Source organism: Vidua macroura, chromosome 5 (assembly GCF_024509145.1).
Source record: "Vidua macroura isolate BioBank_ID:100142 chromosome 5, ASM2450914v1, whole genome shotgun sequence".
NCBI lineage: Eukaryota > Metazoa > Chordata > Aves > Passeriformes > Viduidae > Vidua > Vidua macroura.
Genome location: NC_071575.1, coordinates 12,450,110 through 12,465,628, shown reverse-complemented (window position 1 = coordinate 12,465,628; position 15,519 = coordinate 12,450,110). Strand labels below are relative to the sequence as shown.

Here is a 15,519-nt window from a genome sequence, read left to right as displayed (position 1 = left end):
CGGCCCAGTTCCCAAAGGATTTATTACATGGAGCAGCAAAGGAAATCCACATGCCATTTTATAATGTTAGGCAAACAGACAGCATAGTAACCCTTGCACTGGCTCCTCCATCACCATGCCTTGCAGCTCAGGTGCAGCTGATCATAGGATCATTGAGGTAGGAAAAGACCTCTAAGATCATCGAGTCCAACCATTAAACCAAAACCACTGTTCACTGCTAAACCATAACAAAGATGATACGTGTCACTGGAGAGCTCCCATCTGCACAGTATTTATTTTTTAATTCCTTGTGCTAAATAGCATCCTTCAGTGTTGGATTTGTTGAGAACACTCATATTCTTGTCATCTTCTGTTCCCAGAAGTCCAGGAGGACTTCAGAGAAAGCAGTAATGCTGTCTCTGAGACTCTTTCCTCACTGAATATTTTCAGCATCTAGATGGCCAAAAATATCAAATTTGACTTTTGTAAATTGAAATATCTAAAATAATGAAAGGAAATTATCAGTTAACATCTTAATTTGAAGAGGTTTTTATAAAGACTAGTAAAACATATATAAATCCATTTCTGATGAGACTTCTAATTTTTAGACAAACCTTGACACTACTATATCTTGCTAGATTAAAAGGAAAATGAAATTCAACATGTGGAAAATTCCCTTAAAGTCAGAATTCCCAGTTTTAATCTACCATGAAGATTGCACATTTCATATTTTTATGAAGCATTTCATATTTTTATGGCAGCAGATCAGAAGACCACCATTCCTTTTTTCCATATGGCAAGGATGATGCAAAACAATATCTGGAGCAAGAAGGAAAAAATAATGTGACTGATCGGAATACAAAGACAAAGAACTTCATTGAAATGATCTTTTTAGAGCATCATCCCACATAGCTCAGAACCTCTCAGCACGAGTCTGGCATAAACTGTGCTATGCCAAACTTCCCCTTCAAGGCTTCCAACTTCAGAATGAGAGCTAAAGGCGCAGAATCTGGCTCTGGGCATCCTGCTCTGGCTGACCCTGCTCTGAGCAGGGGACTTGGACTGGATGGTCTCCAGAGGTTCCTGCCAGCCTTGTCCAATAGGGACAATAGGCTCAAATTGTCCTGTCAGCCTTGTCCAATAGGCTCAAATAGCCCCTTTTTCTCCACACCTTAATCACAGACTGCCTCCCCACTGCTCTCTTCCTTGCTGTCTTCTCCCCAGAATGTACCTTCCCACAGACAGCTCAGGTGTGAGGGAGTCACCACTGTCCCCTGCCATGGAGCCTGCGCTGGGCTGCTTCTCTCTGTGACCAGCACGACCTTCCTGTTGCCTGGCTGGTTCTTGCAATGGCTTTGTCCCCGTGGGGCGAGGGTGGTCCTGCAGCGAGGCTGTGTTTTCACTACCCAAAACAGTGAGCTTTCTTTACAGAAAAATGGCTGGCTTGAATGGCTTTTTTTTTGACAGTGAAGAAAGTCTGTGCTTCCAAGTATTTGTGGGGCACAGGCATGGCAGCTACTGAGGGAGCAACACTGGGCCAAGCCAGAAACCCTGCTGGGCAACACCAAAATAGCCAATTACTTCATAGCCCATTAAAGAGTGAATAGCCTAAAAATTATCCTGCACTAATGGCATTAGTCTTCTAGGACTCCCTTCCAAGAGGCTGAGATGAACCACTCATTTGCAAGAGTTAAAATGTCCTCAGATGCAAACACCAGGAAAAAAAGCTCATAACATCCACTTTTCAAATAAAAAGTGACAAACAGAAGTCAGTAGATCTTACTTAGGACAGAGCTATGAAAAAAAAAAAGCAGAAAGCTAAGTAGCTGCCCTGAACTCACCATTTTTTAACAGAAATGAGAGATTTTTTTCTATGCTAGATCTTCAGTGATGCTGCTTCTGCTGTGCTGTTTTGGCAATTTGTGAGTTGAATTTGGAACCTGGGACATCATATTAAGTTTGGATTCATTTTAGGGCAGAGTTTAAGTTCTCTTGCTTGTGGAGAAGGAATTTTTCCCCCCTCTAATGATGTAGTTCAGTATCTTGAACACTAATTTTACAGACATTTGTGAATCAAGCTGTCACTACATTGGCCTGTCTACTTAGAATTATTTTTTCTTGGGACAATACAAATGATATCATGTCTTTGCTTGTCTGAGGAGGACAAGAATATCTTGTAAAAATAAAATTCTCAAAATCCTTACACAAACATGCTTATCTACACCCTGCAAGTAGGTTTTTGTACTCTGTATTCATTGTGAATTTGGAAGTTAGAGAGGCAAACTGAAGCATGCTGCTGTAGCTGTGCTCCTGTGAGCATGCATATGAATATCAAATAATGAGGTAATCAGTGGACTAAGCAGCTGGTATTTCTATTCATTTTGAGGAGATGAAAATTTGTTTGGCTTTAATTTCATTTCTTGGAAATTTCTCTGATCATAGTTTCTACTATGTAACTCAGTCTCAAGCAGTGCAGTGCTGGAGGGTGCAGGTTACAGAGAAGTGTTTGATCTATGGGCAGCTACATATATTAAGAGTAGCAAACCACCTTTCATTTCTACTAAAGCAAAGAAAAAAAAAACAAAAAAAACCAAGTCCATTATGTAATAAAAAAGTGAATGGATAAAAACCCCTGCCCAAGGTACTGGGCTGCCTGAGAAAGCTGGTGCAAAACCAAATGCTGCCAGTGAGCCAAGTGCAAATTGAAACCAAACAACTCCAGAGCAGGAGGTGTTTGGCATCAGCCACAGGGATGAGGAACTGTGCAGGGATGGCTGTCACCCCTGTGACCGGCTGCAGAGTGGCCCCCAGTCCGAGATGCCCAGCTTCAGGGCAGCCCCTGTGCTGAGCATTTCCAGCACCTGTTCTCCTCCAGGGCAAGAAGAAGCTGTTCTTTTTCTGCCTTCAAGCAATACCCAGAAAAGGGTGGAGACTAATGTATTTTCCATTATCAGAAAAGCTCACAAACAAGTGTTGCTTCCCTGCTCCCTGCCACTCTCTGGAAAACAGCCTTGTACAGAGGAACACGGAGGCACTCCCAGGCCAGGGCTGGTAAACACCCACAGGGAGACTAAGGAGCGCCAGAGGACCCGATATTCATCACCGGGGATCTAGGGCTGCATCCATGGGAGGTGATCCAAAAGCCTCTCTGTGGTTCCCATCAGTGCCTGTAAGGTCACAGGCATTTGTCTGAACTGCTGTATTTTCCACAGGACCCAATGAAAGAGAAAAGCTGTGCTCTTTCAGCGATGCTAGGAGCACGGCTGTTGTGGCAGAGCTGACCATATCAACTCTCTGGTGCTCAGAGAGGAGTGACTTCCATCCTAATAGCCTCAGTGTGAAGCCAAAACACGGGCATCAAGCCAAACCACTCACTTGCTTTTTGGTAGGTACTGGGGCCTACATTTGAGAGGATGAATCCTTTATTCTCAGTGCATTTTATGTTCCCCTGAATCCCCCCTTTGGCCACTAAGGTGTTATTTCAGTTCTGCGGAAGTGTTTGACTTTGGAGCAGCAGAAATTTTTGCAAAGAATTTTGGCATTCATTGTGGCCATCCAGTACTTACAGAGGCTTATAAAAAAGAGGGAGAGTGAATATATGGACAGATAGTAAGAGGACCAGGGGAAACAGCTTTAAACTAAAAAAGGAGAGATTTAAATGAGATATGAGGAAGAAATTCTTTACTCAGTGGGTGGTGATGCACTGGAACAGGTTACCTAGAGGAATTGTGCATGTCCCATCCCTGCAAGTTGGCCAAGCTGGATGGTGCCCTGGGCAACCTAATCTAGTTGTTGGCATCTGTGCCCACGACAGGGATATTGGAACTAGATTATATTTAAGGTCAATTCCAACTCAACCCATCCTATGATTCTGGTATACCTGGGCCTATACTTACTGCTGCATACCTATCCCGTCCCCTTTATTGCTATAGGTGTCCCTCTAACAGTATGCTGTGGAAAACCTGCTGAGTACTTGAGTCTGAAAATTCTGCCAAAAAGCAGAAGAGGTAATGTGACCAAGCCCAAATATCAATATACTAATTTCTCAGTGTAGTACTTGATTTTAAAAATCACCATCCAAAACATAGCAATAATAGGGGTTTTGTTTTATGCCTTATGCTACGCTGCCTTTGAATTCAAGATTTTTTTTTTCCTTAGGCATGAAGGCTAGAAAGACTGGATTCAGATTCATGAAAAGTGAGACTGTCACGAAACTGCAAAACGTGAGAAGCTAGGGCTTAGCAGAAAACAAAATATGTCATGAGATTCACACTAAAATTAGAAAAGTGAGTTGTACTGCAGTATAGCTGCACAGGTGTGCAGAACTGCAGTCACTTCATTCTCAGGAAATACAGTTATGCAGTAGAACTGTCTCTTAAGCCTGTGTTTCAAGCAAGTCATAACTGACACTTTACAGTCATGAAATCCAGCCAACAAAACCTGTGGAGCAGGTGCTACCCTACCTCTGTAGTACCAGAACAAAGGCACAGAGGAACTAGTGGGCAGCTGCCACTCAAAGCTGCATCAAGGCTTTTACAGGGAATTTCTCCTGAGGAATAGTAAGAAATCTTTCCCTTTAGTTTCCATATCAGGTTTTCAGATCAGTGCTCTTCCCAGCCTCTCCTCCTCTGGGCTGCTCGCAGTGTGGAGTGCTCTTTTCCTGTTTACCCTCACATCCCTTTTTATTACTAGGCAGGACTTTTTTTTTTTTAAAGCACACTCAGGCGCCTGCTTGTTTTTTCTAAAGCTCTACAGGGATTTGTCGGCGTCTTTTGCAGCAGGTCATCCTGTTTTCAGACAAAGTTCCTGTCTTGTTAAAAACAATAATTTCTGGATGTCTCTGTAGGTCTCCTGCTTTTAATCATCCTGAGTCCTTGAGCCATCCACACTCAAAATATTTAGTGTTTGTTTGTAGCTAAAAACAAAAAGGAAAATAAAGGAAAAGCCCAGAGAACATTTCCTTCTACAAGACAGGAGACCCCCGAGCACTGCAGTGGCACAGGTCAGCTGAGCATAGGCTGTGGCATGCTCAGGACAAAGGCTTTGACTATCAGACAAAACAGTGGCAGCAGCAGCTTTACCATCACTCAAAATGCCTGGCTGCTCAGGAGCAAGTTGCCTGCAGGTGCCTGAATCACGGGTAAGTGCCAGCCAGGAGGGCTCTGACAGCCCTGGAGCAGACCTGCAGGGCACAGCAGAGGATGTACTGGGCCATAGTAGAGCTGGCCTATCTTTTGGGCACAGTCTGCAGTCTGAGCACCTAGGGGAAAAAAGGGGTAATACTGTCTTGTGCAACAGTAATAATTTTCAGACTGGTCAAAGCTCTGCATGGCTTTGAAACCCACTGATAGACAGCAATAGGGCCAGTGTAATGCTACATTATTTATTGGGCTTTAATTTTACGTTGAGAGAAAAACTCAAGCAACCATCTGTCATATTTCATCTATTTTAATTCTGTATATGCCCCCTAGTACTGTATTAAGGACAACTATTCAAACAGTACATCCATACTGACAACACCTCTTGTGGTGAGGGGACCACTGTTGTTTCATGTACATTTAGGCTGGGACAGATATTTTGCATGGCTTCATGTGAAACAGAGGTGGGAGATTACTGTTTATGCTTCCCTTTACAGCCAGCAGCAGAAGGTATTCTCTGTTAGGGGGCAGCTAGCACGCCTAAGTTAAAATCCCCTGCTGAGCTCCTCTCTGCAGTTTCTCCTCATTACCCTAGTGAAGGGGGACAGTGTCCTGCCTTTAAAGGTTAGAGTATGTGAACAAACCCTCAGTAATTGGTGATATAAGACGTCAAAGTGTTTAACAAGTATATTTAGTACCACTCAGATAGAAATAGTTGTGGGAAGTTGGTTCACAGAAGGTGATAAGTGTCACCTTGAGCTGGGACAAGAAGTCAAGTCTCTTTCATGTAGCCTCAAGGAGGGGCTGGATCTATCTGCCAGTGCTGCAAGGAGGACTCATGGGAGCACAGGACTGAAATCTTTGAGCTCCTGAGGGAGCACTTTCCAACCTCTTACCTATTGAAAAATGCTGTTATTACAATGGCAAAGGCAAGAAAATAAAGAAAAAATGCCAAGACAAATAACTTACTCTCCTTACTGGCTCCAGGTTTGCACTATACAAAGCTGCACCTTAAAGGATCTTGGGTCACCTCCTTGGAGCTGAGGGACAGCTCACCTTCAAGTGCACCTCCAGGGTTTTGTGTACTGTTATGTTCAAGGAGGTGATGAAATGTGTTTCAAAATATGTATGTTTAAAGAGGCCATAGCCTGTACCTCCATTAAGAGAAAGGGTTTATTGTGTGCTTCCTGACGCTGAACACTAATGCAAAACGATCATCAATCAAAGTTTCAGGCTTTGGTAAATTTACCCCTGACAGTTCTTATAGGAAGATGTTACACAATCCCTAACCAAAATGCTTTGATCTCCTAAGTCAAAGTCAATATGTCCAGCTGGATAAATAGCATTAAGCCCAGCACTGCTTCCTGTGTAAGTGATAAAAAATTGATAAAATCCTGACTTTCAGAAGCACAGGTGCTTTAAATCAATGGAACACAGTTCACCAAAGCTATTAATACTACCCCTGGAAGTCTCCACTGGAAGCAAAAAGCTTTGAAATTTTCAGGCTCTTTAGTTCAGAAATGGAGTTCAAATTAGGTGGTTTTTAGGCCGCCACAATCACTGAGCCACAACCAGAGGCTGTCGTACTCTGTGCCAGCATCAGTCAGAACCGTGTCATTTGCTTAACTGGACCAGAGTCCCTGAGCTGAAATTCAGCCTCTGGCACTGCCAGCTTCCCTGCAGGGCAGCTGGATTAGCTTTCAAGGATGTGCTTACAGAAACAGTTTTACAGACTCATCCCTATTCCCTGTCTTAACCAGTCCTCTCTTCAGACACACTAAATGTGTTACCCCTCCCTTTCAGGATCCTACAATTTTTTAGACCCCATTTAGTCTCCTTGAACTCTTAACTGACCACCGTGGGAAAACTTCTTCCTTCTCCTTCCCCTTGTATTATCATGGGATGACAGCCCCTCTTTCTGGGCAAAAGCAGGGCTGGTGAATGATGGGGTTCAGGCAGGTTTTCTTCCCTCCAACTGATTCACTTCCCAACATTGATAATCTATTAGAGAGTCTGTCTTACTGCCCATTCCCCTCCTTCCCCAATAATAATGACATTCTTGAATGCTTGAGATAAATATCCTGTTACAAACCAGATGATCGGGCTGAATATTACTTTCATCCTCTATGTGACTACTTGTGGGGGAGTGCAGATAGTCTGTTTAGCCATATGGATGGTTTTCCATCATTCACAAATGTCACAGACAGCGGGGCAAAATTTCTTTTTTTTTACATGGTCTTTGAGTTGCTTCAGCTGAAATTGATTTTTGGAAGGTAAAATTCACCCTGGTCCAAGGGCCACTTCATGGCAAATATAGCCCACATGTTCTTATAAAACTCCTGAAAACATATGCGAAATTTCAGAAAAACATGCACCTTGTGCTAAGGAAATCCTTGGAGGAAATCTTTGACGTACCAATCTTAGAAATTAATTTTAAATAAATGAAATGGTATATCCATCTTCTGAAACACCTATCTGACACACCCATCTTCTCTCTTCCAAATATACAGTGACTGTAAGCTCCTAGAAGTGCTGTGTCTTCTAAAAAGGCCAAAACCAACAACAGTAAATTGCTTCCCAGAAAATCTTATTTTGACCTTAGGGGAGGAAAGGAATCAGAAAAAAAAGTCCCCTCTTCCACTTCTCAAGAAGCACTTCTTACTTCCTCCAAATGATCATGTCCGTGAAGAAGTGAGGGGTGCCCTCTCACCCAGCAGCAGAAACAAAAACAGACACCTTGAGTTTCAACAAATGGCCTGGCTGGGCAAATTACAGAGCTAAAGAAAACAGTCTCTATCTAAGAATATGTCAGCTAAGGCACTTTCTCCCCAAGCTGATAAGAAGAGCTCAGACTTGATGAGCAACCTGTTCTCAGAGAGAGCAGAGCCAGCACTTTTCACGGAGAGCTGCTCTCCCAGGTTCGGCAGCCACATGTTGTCTAGACCTTGCTCCTTCCGTCTTGTCCTCAGCCACAATTCATAATACAAGTGAGCAGAAAGTCTCCTGACCGCTCCCAAACATATTCCTGCTCTAAGGGGTGGCCTTAGGCAAGAGCAGTCTCAGCAAATGCCGCTCCCTGCTCTTGTAGCCCTCCCATCGCTGTGCCTCACAACAGGCCACGTAGGACACACAGCAGATGCCTGGGAATTGTCACAGGCAAACTTTTCAATCCATAGTGAATGGCAGCAGTCTCATGTTTTTGGAGACCTGAGTATGAAGGTCAGGTGGGAATTTGGGAGGCAGGGGGACAAGGGACATGATGCTGAACCTGTACAAGTCCACAGGGCAGCTGTTGGCATAGGGGTGGTTTTGAGGTCATCTTTGCCTTACTTGCAATGCCTGGTTGGACCTCAACCTTCCAATCAGCTGGACCTGATCCTTCTGGCTTGTTTTTCCTGTCTCATCTGTACTGTGTCTGTGGTCAGAAGTTCATCTTCCCCTTCTTTCCAAAGGCAATGTGCTGAACCCAGCTTAATGGATGATCAGAACGACTGATCAATTCCAAACCCTGAGAATAAAAAGTCCTTGGTTAATTTCTCTGCCATTTTGGCCTCATTTACCTTCTAAAGTAATAGGCAATATATTTTTTTTCAGGCACTCAGTTGCAAAATCAATATAGGCTTTGCTTTTAAGAGCAAAAAGACAATCAACACACACCATAGGTCCTATTCCAGGCACTGCTTTTGCCTTGCTATGTCAGCTAAACCTAGCTTGAAAAACTGCAGTAACACCACTGATGGTCTTACTCAGATGAGATAAATAGCTTCAATGTGATTGAATCAAGTGGTATGTCCTCAATAGAGAGGGATGATTAACAGGTAGTAATCAGTATTTTCCCATAACAATGTACCTCATAGCTTTACCAACTAATAACACAGTCAGTATCTGTACATTTACCTCTGTAGGTTTTCAGTAATTAAAAAAGGCCAGCTAACAAAATGGCTCAAAGAAAATCCCTGTGGTACATTTTTGAGTTGCTCTGAAGCTGAGTGATGTGGTAGGTGACCTCTCCCTACCTCATTCTAACAGTTCTTGTCCACATGTAATAGCAGAAGCATCACAAGTTGTTGATGTATTTAAAGGAGTGGGAGCAATTGTTTTTAAATAATTAGTCTTTTTCTGAATCTAAAAGAGATTCATTTTATCACTGAGTGTAGAGAGCTCTTTGAATGCAAGAACTCATGCTTATTTGCCTCCAGTTTTCTCTGAGTAACTACATGAATCAACAGGGGTGGCACTTGAAGGCACTAAGCTAAAGTGAAGAGCACTCTCATCTCGAAATCTCAATGCAGAAGACTTGGTTCCTCTTTGCATAAATCCTGGGGAAGAAATATGAGGCACTGAGAGTTCCTTTGTTTTTGCTCACTGGATTTAAGCAATTCCTCCTGCACACATCAGAACAATGAATCCCTTCAGTCTACCAGACTACAAGCAATATAAGGCAATTAGTTCATGCTGCAGACCTCTAGAATTTTCTAAGTTTTGGGGAAGCAAATGGGATTGAAGCAACTTCAGATTCAAACTTTGCAGCAACTTCAGATTCAGAATCAACTTTGATTCTGTTATTTTAAAGAGAAGTAATAAGCAACACACCCTCTGAACACACATGCTCCCCTGTATCCAATTATTACCCTCACATAATGTATCCATCATTAAAACAGAATGTCTAGGCTGAAGTTGTCCTCACTAATTAGAAAAATTCCTGGCCAAAACGGTATTGATTTGAGCCCAAAGAACCCAGGTTCTTTGGTGATTCCTCACCACATTCTGTCATTGGTGGACTCCTCACCTTACATACTTCTAGCCTCAGTAAGGACTTGCTAACACAGCCAATACACTGAGTGTGGACAAGCACCAACACGGCTGGTAGGCTGTTCTCACTCTGAATCATGCTGTACACAGCATGTAACAGAGTCCCTCTCTCTGACTTACTTCAGGAAACACGCTTTTTTAGATTAAAAACATCCTGCAGCCATTAGTTGGCTCTCCAAAATCCACTGACAAATGCTGTTTTGCTAGATGTTCAGGCATGTCAGCAGGATGCTCAGCACAATTCAGAGCTATTAACTCATTAACTGTTCCATGTAGAAGAAGAGACAGTATATTAAGGTTACGATAATTTGAAATATTTCATATTTATCCAGATTAAAAAAAGTAAAATTCCATTGACAAGTTGGACTACAGGTTTTGGTACCAAAGGCACAGTTTGGATTAAATGAGAAAGAAAACAGTTACCAGTTTTTGTTTATTTCATATTTAATCTCCAGAGAGAAATCTTTTCTGAAAGTGTCGTTTGGACACTGACCTGGTCTGACTAACTTTGGTATATTGATCTTGGCAGACAAACCAGTTCTTCTTTCCCTCTGCAACACATGTAGAAAAGCAGTTGTCTTTGCAGTGCAATACACCATTCTTCAGTGGGGTACTGAACCTACTCACCTTGAATATAGGACATAACTTATTTCAAGGGTTTGTTTGTGGGTTGCATTATCATTTGCCATTGGAAAAAATCATATAGGCAAAAAACCCTGGCAAAATAAAACTCAAACATTAAAAAAAAAAAAAAAAGACAAGGTGTTGAGGGTGGGTGTAATGAGAATGCTGATGGGTCCTTGCATTCAGTGGCAGTAATTAGCTTTACCATAGTAAATTCTAGGCATATGGCATATCGACTTTCGCACCCTCTTACATGATTTAAATTGTTCTCATAAATGTCTGTCTCACTGTAACAGTGAAAAATCTCCTCTTTCCTCAAGAATAAAACTGCTCTTGCCCTGACAACTGATGCTTAAAAAAAAGCCTCCCAAATCCAGTTAAGGCAATGATGTGTGTTTAATGCAAGAGAACAACAATTAGTGTATTTTTGACTGAAAAGAACTCAGTTAAGCTGCCAGAAATGTCAAAAGTTCCTCGTTGCCCTGACACTTACGTAATTGTTCTGCAAACACCCACACACCGGAATAGACCTACTCCACCAAAAATTGCAGGGCTGACTCACTGAGTGTTCATCTACGTATTGAAGACCTAACCATCTAGGATATATCATCCATAGCATAATTCTAATGTGGTTTCCCTGATTAAATAAAATTACACTTCACACAGGAAAAAAAACCCAAAACCCTCCATATCTTCAGGATCCTGTCCACCAATCACAGAGGAAGCAGCCAAAAATGGCAGCACTGCAGGCAGTGTCTACTCTCCAAAGTCTTGCCTGAGCCCCATACAAGGGCAAGGCTGGGATTAGATGCATCTGGTCACGGTGTGCAGGATTCTCCTTGTTGAAACACGACACAGAAACAATTGTACCTACAACCCACTTAGTTTTAACTTCCTTGCTGTGTAACATTCACCTTTCTGAATCCAGTTGTCACAGCTAGCCATAAACCTTCTTATCTGAAGGAAAGTGCTCCCCTCCATGAAGGTCATCATAACCCTGTGCTAAGGCACTAATCTGGTGCAGACTGGAAAGGGAGCAATAACCACTGAATGCTGCTTCCTGCACTTTTCTTATAGCCATTCAAATTCTGTTGTGATTCAGAAATGCTTAACTTCTCTGATCTGATGGGACTGATACATGAAATGAAGCAGATTGCTGCAAACTGGGACTAGAAGAAAAAGAAAATAGCCAACCAATATTTATAATGATTACCAGGAAAAAAAAAAAAAAAACCTGTAAGAAAGAGCAGGGAGGCTCCAGTGTACCACTGGAAAGCATAGGGCTGTAGGTGTCTCTACAACAGTGTCTTGCAAACCCTTGAACAGAGATTATGCATACAGTTTAGCCAGAATAGGAAACTTTGTGAAAATGGTTTGTACTTTACAGTTCTACTACAAAACTACTCAGATACAGCAGTATTCTAATATAATTTACCTTTGTGGTATGTTGGTGACACCAAGGTACCAAATAAGTGACCAAAAACTGTGACCATGATCAGTACTGTGATCATCATGTCATTGTGCTCTGACATACCCAGTGATGACCTGGTATTTGGATGTGACAGTTCTGCTATTAAGTCCTCATAAATACCCAAGCATACTAAAGCCAGAATAAACTTGACAACAGTAACTGTCTTGCCAGTATTTGCAGAGATTACACTTGTACACACCCAGCCTTCAAGGTATATTTTATACTGCAAAGCTCTTAAATACCGAATCAAAGAATTACCACACCCATTTTTGGCTTACCTTGAGATGTATGCCTTTCAAAAGGACTCTGTTCCCTCAATATATACTTTGCTAGTAATGTAAACAACCCAATATTGCCCCAAACATTTGTAATACTGCTCCACATTTAGGGCATTACCCTTTCCCCACTTGTTCTATTTACATAAAGTTCTTTCTACTGTTTTCCCTCTCCTACCAACTAAAGTCTCTCAAGCTTCCAAATGAAATAACCTATCTGATCTGTGGAACTTAGGAGTTGTAGTGACTGACCCCTTAAGAACACTGTAGTTTGGCAACTTTATATTTATATTCTGGTTTGTTTGATTGTTTGTTTGTTTTGGGGAAATGGAAGTGCAAATTGTAGCAAACTAAACCAGAAAGGTTTGTGTGACTTATATCACATTCCACCTCCTGGAAGACAGCATCACGTGTGCTTCAAATTCAGCCTGTGACTTGAGCCCTTAGTTTTTTTCGAACAGAGTAGGACATTTTAGTACCTGGGTCTAGCCATCAGTTTGGTACTTACCCCTCAACAAGCTTTTACCAACCTTTTTTGACAACAGCAGGTCACAAGGGAAAGCTCCAGGCTTAGTAATAAGGAAACTCTTACCTCTGTCAGCATATGTATCCAGTTTAATGCAGGTCCTGCCTGGCCCAGAAGAAGTCCCTGTAAGGGACTTTTCATCTATGAAGAGTAAAGCAGAAGTGCTAAATGGAAGTTTGCAGGTGTCAGGATGCATAATTGTCTGTGTCTCCCCCTGTGACATCCTGGAGCCAAACTGTGTGCTCAGCTCCATGGGGTCCCCAGGACACATTTCAGTGGCCGTATAGAAAACAGACAGCGGAAATGGAATTGTCCATGCCTTGGTTGAACTACTAATTGCCTCTCTTTGGAAACAAAATATAAGATAGCTGCATAGCATTTCTTTTCCTGAATATGCCTGTCCCAGGATGAAAATCTTTTTCTTACATAATTTGCTGTCCCTGCCCTGCTCTCTGCACAGCAGATTTACCCTGCACTGTGCAAATGCAGCCCTTGTTTACTCTTTTCATGGTCTAGAACAAGCCTTCAGTCATCCCAGGGGCAGGGTTTATTCCCATGGTCAGAACAGAGAGATTTGGTAGCAGGGGATTTCGTAAACACAGAGGAAAAAGAAATCTTTAGCATTGGGAAGAGAGAGCTGCTTTCCACACTTCCTAGATGCTGTCAGGTTTGCTTCCTTGTAGGATGAGTGAACAGGACAAAAATGGGACAGTGCTATTGAAGGAACATACTTTGGTGACAGCACTAATGCCTCCCCAGGTAAGCCCACATGCTATAGTCCCTAGTTAGCTCTTCAATCAAAATGGACAGCATTGGAAAGAGATCATAGCATTTTCTCAGCAGCCTCATCTGGTGTGATGTATGTGCCCAGTATAGTGTGATACAGGCTGCCACTGAACAGCAGACAACAGCAGAGAGAAACACCAGCCTGCACAACACGAAAACACTCTCTGGACACTACTGAACTCTTAGGTATTGGCAAAGAAATAATATAAGCACAATGTAGTCTGTATACAAATAGCATGATATTTCTGCACCCCACATCAGGAGTTTTAGATAGGAATTGCTCTATTCCTTAGCTAAGGTAACAGAACCATATAAATCTACATTCCAACCAGTAAGCAAATTTATTAATTTAATCACTGCCACCAAATATGATGGTGTATCTGTATTTTCATGCAATCACACACAGTACAACTTTTCTAATTTAATCTGATTTTCTAATTTAGTCTTCTGCCTTTTGCTGCTATTATACAGTCCATTTTTAATCTGAAAGCTATCAAATTAACATGTAATTATAAAAAAGCGTGCAGACACCTAGCCTTCTGTTCTCTTCATGTTTATTATTTTTAACAGACAGCTGCCCACCTGTGCTATGTTTCTGTTGCCAGAAGATTGTAAATCACTGTGAAGTGATACACAGGTCAGTGCCACCAAAAGTGTCACTAGCAATGGCAACATGTGGTGGGAAGGGAAAAAAGAAGAAAAAAAATATTACAGCACTTGCCTCGGTGCTTGGCCAATACACTGTGAAACTTGCTAAATGTGTGCCTTGCACTGCCCTCCCACAAGCTTGGTTTTATCCTTTAAGAAGAGAATCCAACAGCCAGTAGTGATCTGCTGTCAAACAAAACTCACCTTTGCACACCCTAAGGAACAATTTGGAGAACTCACGAGCTGCATTCAGAAGGGAACCTTGTTTATACCACAAGGAGTCCTCCTAAAAAATGCATGTCTGTGGTAGCTGTTAAGTATTTTAAAGCATCATTCCTAAGTAATTGCTAATTACATTACTTTATTACAAGGCACAATTAAATATGTGCTTGAAGTCATCCAGCTATTTGCTGTTTCAAGGAAAGCACTTGAGTCAAAAGGATTTCCTAAATGGAGTCATTCAAGTGTTTTATTTCTCCAACTTCAGGAATTATTTTAGATGTGAATAATTGGACATTGCATAACCAGTTAAATGTCATTTCCATAAATTGTTTGTACTTTACATAAATAAAATGTTTTATAGGACACTTTTGTTCTCCCTTTGAGACACCTTGCACTAATCACTCTTACACCAAATGGTACTCTACTTTATGGACAGTTTGGACTAGGATGATTTGTGTATTTCTATATATTGAAATAGGTCATTCATAGGAACCAATACAGACACACATTGATTTTTCACTTTTACTGAAACTAACAGGAACTGTATAAAGGACTTAGAGATAAACCTGAAGGTGAGAATCACAGACTGCATGTAAAAGTACAGGCTTTTAGGTTCCACTTAAAACAATTACAGGTTCTACCAGGCACAATTTAGAGACAGTAAAGGGAACTGAGTTGTTCCAGAGTGCTGTTTGTCCTCTCTGAAGACCTTCTGAAAGTGATAAATGAGAGGAAATAAATAGGTTAAAATGTGAACCTCTAACTTCCAGCATCTAAAGTTGAATGACTTTTTAGCTGAATTACAGGAATTTGCTGGTTCAGTCAAAGCTGATCGTTACAATCCTCAAAATTTTTGCTTAAGTATGACCTGCCAGTGGAGAAACCTGTCTTCACTACATTTTCCAAGCTCTTGCATTTCCAGAATTGAATTGGCATCTCACCCAAAATCCTGATGCCAGCACGTGTTATGCTCCTTGGCCTTCTCCAACAGGCAGCCCCAGAGTTTGCCTGAAGTTAAACACTGCAGATACAGAAGGT

At 41.8% G+C, this 15,519-nt stretch overlaps 1 long non-coding RNA gene across 1 annotated transcript; it reads right to left on the bottom strand.

The window, feature by feature from the left end:
* Positions 1–284: 284 nt before the first annotated feature.
* Positions 285–12,979, bottom strand: LOC128807033 (uncharacterized). Its single transcript, XR_008437026.1, has 3 exons — positions 12,892–12,979; positions 8,448–8,625; positions 285–432 (listed from the first exon to the last, which is right to left on the bottom strand). It is a non-coding gene; the product is annotated as an uncharacterized LOC128807033 (long non-coding RNA).
* Between the last annotated feature and the right edge of the window lie 2,540 nt (positions 12,980–15,519).